This window comes from Cebus imitator, unplaced genomic scaffold (assembly GCF_001604975.1).
Source record: "Cebus imitator isolate Cc_AM_T3 unplaced genomic scaffold, Cebus_imitator-1.0 Scaffold2, whole genome shotgun sequence".
In the NCBI taxonomy this organism is placed as follows: Eukaryota; Metazoa; Chordata; class Mammalia; order Primates; family Cebidae; genus Cebus; species Cebus imitator.
Window position 1 is genome coordinate 2,618,181 of NW_016107317.1, and position 6,579 is coordinate 2,624,759.

The following is a 6,579-nucleotide window of genomic DNA, read 5'->3' on the forward strand; positions in this document are numbered from 1 at the left end:
GCTGGGATTACAGGCACGCACCACCATGCCCAGCTCATTTTTTGTATTTTCAGTAGAGACGGGGTTTCACCATGTTGACCAGGATGGTCTCAATCTCTTGACCTCGTGATCCACCCGCCTCGGCCTCCCAAAGTGCTGGGATTACAGGCTTGAGCCACCGCGCCCGGCCCAGAGCTGATTCTTAAAGTGAATAGGTGTTAGCAAACAAAAGAGAGAAGGCAGGCAGGGGAAAATTTTTAAAGTACCTCTGTACAAATAGTTCAACTCCAAGGCACTGGAATTCCATGCTTTACTTAGTTAAAACAAATCATATTCCTAAGAAGTTATTTATTTAAAACTCATTGACCTATTTGAATGAGATGTAAAGAACAAGGTATTATATAATAATACAAGGATAGGGCAAAGCTTTCTTCGCTGGGAGTGAAACACGGTAGGAGTTGCTATAGTCAGAATGACACAATCTATTTTAAGGAATCTGGTGGCTGGGAGCCTAGGTAAGACTGTGACCAATAATTAAATTGCTTAGATGATGCCACCATGGTCCAGAATTTTGGTCCTCAGCTTTGATGGTGCTGGAAGTAGATTGTCAGCTAAAAAAGATGGCCAACCTTTTGGGATACCAGTTTAATTTAAATGCAAATGCATATGTTTGTCTCCTGAATATAATGCATTCCCTTATAATAAATATAAAATTTCTGTAAACTTAAATACTCATGTTGACGTGTTGTATCAAACACGACATGTTGTCATGATTGGTATATTTGGTACCAATATTCCAAAGCATGGTAAATAGTGCCTTGAGAGCCTGAAATCAGAACAAAAGGAGCTAGCTGGGGTGAGCAGCTATCTGGTTTAGAAAAGTGTCTGGGCAACATGGGCTCAATTTCTTGTTCTGACTCTTCAAAATCGTAATTCATGTGATTTAATAGATTTCATTGTTGTGGTTATTTGAAAGATGAGATCTGGAAGGAAGGGCAGGTCTTAGGCTAATAAGCAACTAATAATACATTTTGGAATAGACACAAAAATAGCATGTGCTGAGGCAACATTTTGAGCCAAGGTCATGTTAAGGCATCTGGAGGAATAAATTAATATGAGAACATATACCTGCCAAATAAGTGCAATACAAGCTGTGAAGATGGGATAAGTCTGAGCCTTTGAGAGCTAGATAGGTCATAGTAACATAAATTCAGAGTATTATGCATGTTATTATTTTACGGAAAATAATTATATGCATATACATAGGAAAAGGCATGTAAGATTATATAAGATATCAAGAGCGGTTTTCTGTATATAGTGGAAACATAAGCATTCCTTATTTTAATTTTGTTTCCTTAATCTGTGATTTCAAAATTACCTATAATGAAGTTGTGCTACTTATGCAATAAAGAAATATTAATATGGCAAATACTGTGGGGAATAGCAGACGGGACTAGTTAGAAGAGCATTGGAAGGTGACAGTGCTGCAAAAAAAGAACTTCTTTTTAGTTTGGACTAAGAAGGGACTATTTTTAGTAAAATAAGTTTTTCTTTTTTTTTTTTGAGGTGGAGTCTCACTCTGTCCCTCAGGCTGGAGTGCAGTGGTGTGATCATGGCTCACTGCAACCTCTGCCTCTGGACTCAAACAATTCTCCTGCCTTAGCCTTCTGAATAGCTGAGATTACAGGCACATGCCACCACCACTCAGCTAATTTTTGTATTTAGAGTAGAGATGAGGTTTCACTACATTGGCCAGGCTGGTCTCCAACTCCTGACCTCAGGTGATCCTCTCACCTTGGCCTCCTAAAGTGTTAAGATTATAGCTGTGAGCCACCACGCCCAGCCAATTTTTAGTACAAGTTTTAAATGCCCCCCATTGCCATATTCAGCACTGAAAATATTTATCTTGCAGAAAGAATGCACATTAAAATCATTTACAAAAATTGATCATGCTCTAGGCTATAAAGCAAGTATCCACAACTTACAGAGAATCAACAGCATGTACATCATAACGCAATTAGAATCAGTTAAGAAAACAGTAACTAATTCTCCCCCAAACATTTGAAAATAAAAAACCCACACATTTAAATAATTTATAGATAGAAGAAATCAAAAGCAAATTTAAAAAAATACTCAGAACTCTGTGATACTAAAAATACTACCCACAGCTTGTGAGATATAGCCGTTCATTGTCTATGCACCTGTTTCCCTCAGGGAAGTTGTGGGGAGGGACTTCCAAAGTGTGCCGGGCATTTTACTTAGGCCATATCACTTTTATTTTTATTTCATTTTGTATATTTATTTTTAGATGGAGTTTTGCTCTTGTTGCCCAGGCTGGAGTGCTATGGTGCAATCTTGGGTCATTGCAACCTCCACCTCCAGGATTCCAGCAATTCTCCTGCCTCAGCCTCCTGAGTAGCAGGGGTTACAAGCACCTGCCACCACATCCAGCTAATGTTTTAATTCTTTTTTCTTTAAAAACAAAATTTTTTTTTTTTTTTGAGATGGAGTTTCGCTCTTGTTACCCAGGCTGGAGTGCAATGGCGCAATCTCGGCTCACTGCAGACTCCGCCTCCTGGGTTCGGGCAGTTCTCCTGCCTCAGCCTCCTGAGTAGCTGGGATTACAGGCACGCACCACCATGCCCGGCTAATTTTTTTTTTTTTTGTATTTTTAGTAGAGACGGGGTTTCACCATGTTGACCAGGATGGTCTCAATCTCTTGACCTCGTGATCCACCCGCCTCGGCCTCCCAAAGTGCTGGGATTACAGGCATGAGCCACCGCGCCCAGGTCTTTTTAAAAAAATTTTTAGTAGAGACAAGGTTTCACCATGTTAACCAGGCTGGTCTCGAACTCCTGACCTCAGGTGATTCACCCGCCTCAGCCTCTCAAAGTGCTGAGATTACAGGCATGAACCTCCGCTCCAGGCCCGTTTTAATTTTTTATATCATTTATATTTATATACAAAGTGAAGCCAGTATATATTACTTTCTCAAATTAAAAATAAATTTGTAAGGGCCAGTTACTGATGTTAGTTTCTGATTTCAGTTAAAGGTATATGACTTATGTGACTGTTGTAGTTTTTTTATTTGGTGTCAGCCTCGGGTAAATGAATCTTCTTTTAGGACTCACTTCTAAGGAGTTTAGAAATTGCTATGTGGGAGCTAAGCTATGAGGATGCAAAGGCATAAAAATGGTATAATGAACTCTGGCAACTTTGAGGGAAGTGTGGAAGGGGTGTTGGAAATAGATGCTTGTTGCTGCAAAGAAAAATGAGCACTAGACAAAGGGTCTTTCAGCAACACAATTTTTACTTCCTGAGCTGCAGAAAGGGTACTCTGACTAGCCATCTTGCCACAAGAGTACAATGAACAAAGGAAAACACACAAATTTATCCCTTACACATTTGGGGTCATCTTTACTGCTGTGTCTGATCTCCATTGGCTGGAGCCAGACCTCACAGTTTAAACTAAAACCCGATTGGCTAATAACTTAAAACTTTTCTATTTACTTATTTATTTAAAGACAGGGTTTCACCATGTTGGTCAGGCTGGTCTTGAACTCCTGACCTCAGGTGATCCACCCGCCTTCACCTCCAAAGTGCTTGGATTATAGGTGTGAGCCACTACACCCAGCCCTAACACTTTTCTCAACAGGTAAAAGCAATGGAGAGCTGGGACATGCCTGTGAGCATGTCCAGCACAGATATTTTGGTTAAAGTACAAGGACATAGAATGTATTACATGCCTGTAATCATGGTATGTCTAACAGCTACATAGGATAGGGCTTAACAAAGTTATTGGCACACTTATTCTTTAACAAGAAAGAAAACTTTTAAAAGGAACTTTTCTACTTCCCACAGGGAGTGAGGGATAAAACACTGTGGTGTATACTGCTTGGGTGACAGGTGCACCAAAATGTCATAAATCACCACCAAAGAACTTATCCATGTAACCAAACACCACCTGTTCCCCCAAAACTATTGACATAATAATAATAAAAAAGAAGTTGCTACGTATCTTTGTTTTGTGCTACAACAGAATACCACTGACTGGGCAGTTTATAATAAACAGAAATTTATTTTTTCACAGTTTTGGAGGCTGAAAAGTCAGGGCCAGCATCTTGCAAGGGACTTTTGCACTGTCATCCATGTGGAAGGGCAAAGAGAGGGCAAAAGGAAGAGTTCCCACAGGCAAACTTTGCTTCCGCGGGCAAACTTATTCTTTTATAAAGAACCACTCTAGCAATAATGGCATTAATTTATTTATGAGACCTCTGCTCTCATGACTTAATCACCTCTTAAAGGTCTCACCTCTCCACACTGTTGCAATGGGGGTTAAGTTTCCAATACATGAACTTTGGGGGACATATCTAATCTTTAGCATTCACTCCCTGGTCCCCCAAATCCATGGTCGCCTCACATGCAAAATATATTCACTCCATTCCAACAGCCCCAAAAGTCTTAACTCATTTCAGCATCAACTCAAAAGTCTGAAGTCTCAGCTAAATCAATTGTGGGTAAGACTCAAGATGTTGTATCGTGAGGCAAATTTTCCTCTAGCTGTGAGCCTATAAAATCAAACAAGTTAGTTGCTTCCAAAATACAATGATGAGATGGGCATTGGATAGACATTCTTGTTGCAAAAGAGAGAAATAGACAATAAGAAAGGAGTAACAGGCTCCAAATATATCCAAAAGCTGACAGGGCAGACATTAAAATCTAAAGGCTTGGCTGGGCACGGGGGCTCATGCCTGTAATCCCAGCACTTTGGGAGGCGGAGGCCAGCAGATCACCTGAGGTCAGGAGCTTGAGACCAACCTGGCCAACATCGAGGAACTCTGTCTCTACTAAAAATACAAAATTAGCCGGGCATGGTGGCACAGGCCTGTAGTCCCAGCTGCTCGGGAGGCTGAGGCAGGAGTATTGCTTGAACCCCGGAAGTGAAGGTTGTGGTGAGCCCAGATGGTGCCATTGTACTCCAGCCTGGACAACAAGAGCGAAACTCCATCAAAAAAACAAAACAAACAAACTATCCTCCCAAAACAAAACAAAACAAAACACCCACAAAACTAAAGCCTCCAGAATAAACTTATTCCATATGCCAACTTCTGGACACACTGGGGTTGAGCCCCCAGGGTCCAGGGCAGCACTTCCAGTATGGCTTTGCTGGGCTCAGTCTACACAGAAGCTCTCCTAACCTGATGCTCCATTCTGGCAGGTCTGCAGTTCCAAGGTCTTTTAGGTGGCCCTGCTCCCATGGCTCCACTAGGCATTGCCAATGTAAGAACTCTCTGTGGCAGCTCCACCCCTGTGTCAGGTTTCTGCTTGAATCCCCAGGCTGTCCAATACATTCTGTGAAATCTAGGTGGAGACTGCCATGCCTCCACAGTTCTTGCCTTCTGCTTGCCTGCAGAATTAGCACCACATTGATGAGGTCAAGGTTTACTACTTTTACCTTCTAAAGTGGTGGCCCAAGATGCACCTGGCCCAGCTTGAGTTATGGCTGTGGTGGCCAAGGAACACTGTGCTGGAATGCATAGAATAGAGCCCTATGGCTTCCCTGGCCAGTGAGCCCATGGACAGAACCCTGGGCCTGTCTCCCAAAACCATTCTGTCTTCTGAGAGCTCTGGGCCTGTCATGAGAAGGGACAGCCCTAGAGGTACCTGAAATGTAGTTAAAGTCATTCTTTCACTGTCTCAATGAATAATACCTGGCCCCTTCTTTTTATACTAAGCTCTAGCTAATAGTCACTTGGCCACATGCTTGGTTTGCTTTCCTAAAGATGCCTTTTCATATTTTGCATGGCTAAGCTGTGAATTTTCCAAATTTATCTGTTCTGCTCCCATTTTAATTATAAATTTTATCTTTAAATCATTCATTTATTCTCTCAAGTTACTGTAAGTGACCAAAAGACACCATACAGTACTCTGAATGCTTTGCTGCTTAGATGTTTCTTTTTTTTAGATATCCTAGTTCATTGCTTTTAAATTCTGCCTTCCACAAAGTCCTAGCACATGGACACAATTTTGCCAATTATTTACAACTGCATAGTAATGATGGTTTTTACTACAGTTTCCAGTATCTTATTCCTCAGTTCTATCTGAGACTCATTCATCAGAATAGCCCTTACTGTCCATATTTTTACCAACATTTTGACCATATCCACTTAAGTAATCTCAAATAAGTTCCAGAGTCTCCCCATAGTTCCTCTGTTTTTCTGAGCCCTCACCAAAATCACCCTTAATGCTCCATTCATGGCAACCTAGGCTTTTACTAGCCTGCTCCTTCAAATTCTTCCAACCTCTACCCATTATCCAGTTCCAAAGCCACTTCCACATGTTCAGCTATCTGTAAAAGCAACAGCCCCACTTCTTGGCTCCAATTTTTTGTCTTGGTTTGTTTTATGCTGCTATAACAGAATACCACTGACAAGGTAATTTATAATAGACAAATTTATTTCACAAAGTACTTGAGGTTGGGAAGTCCAAGATCAAAAAGCTGGTATCTTGCAAGGGCCTTCTTGCTGAGTCATTTCATGGTGGAAAGGAAGAGAGAAAGTGAGTGAAAAAGAGAGAGGGAAAGAGAAGGAGACAAATTCA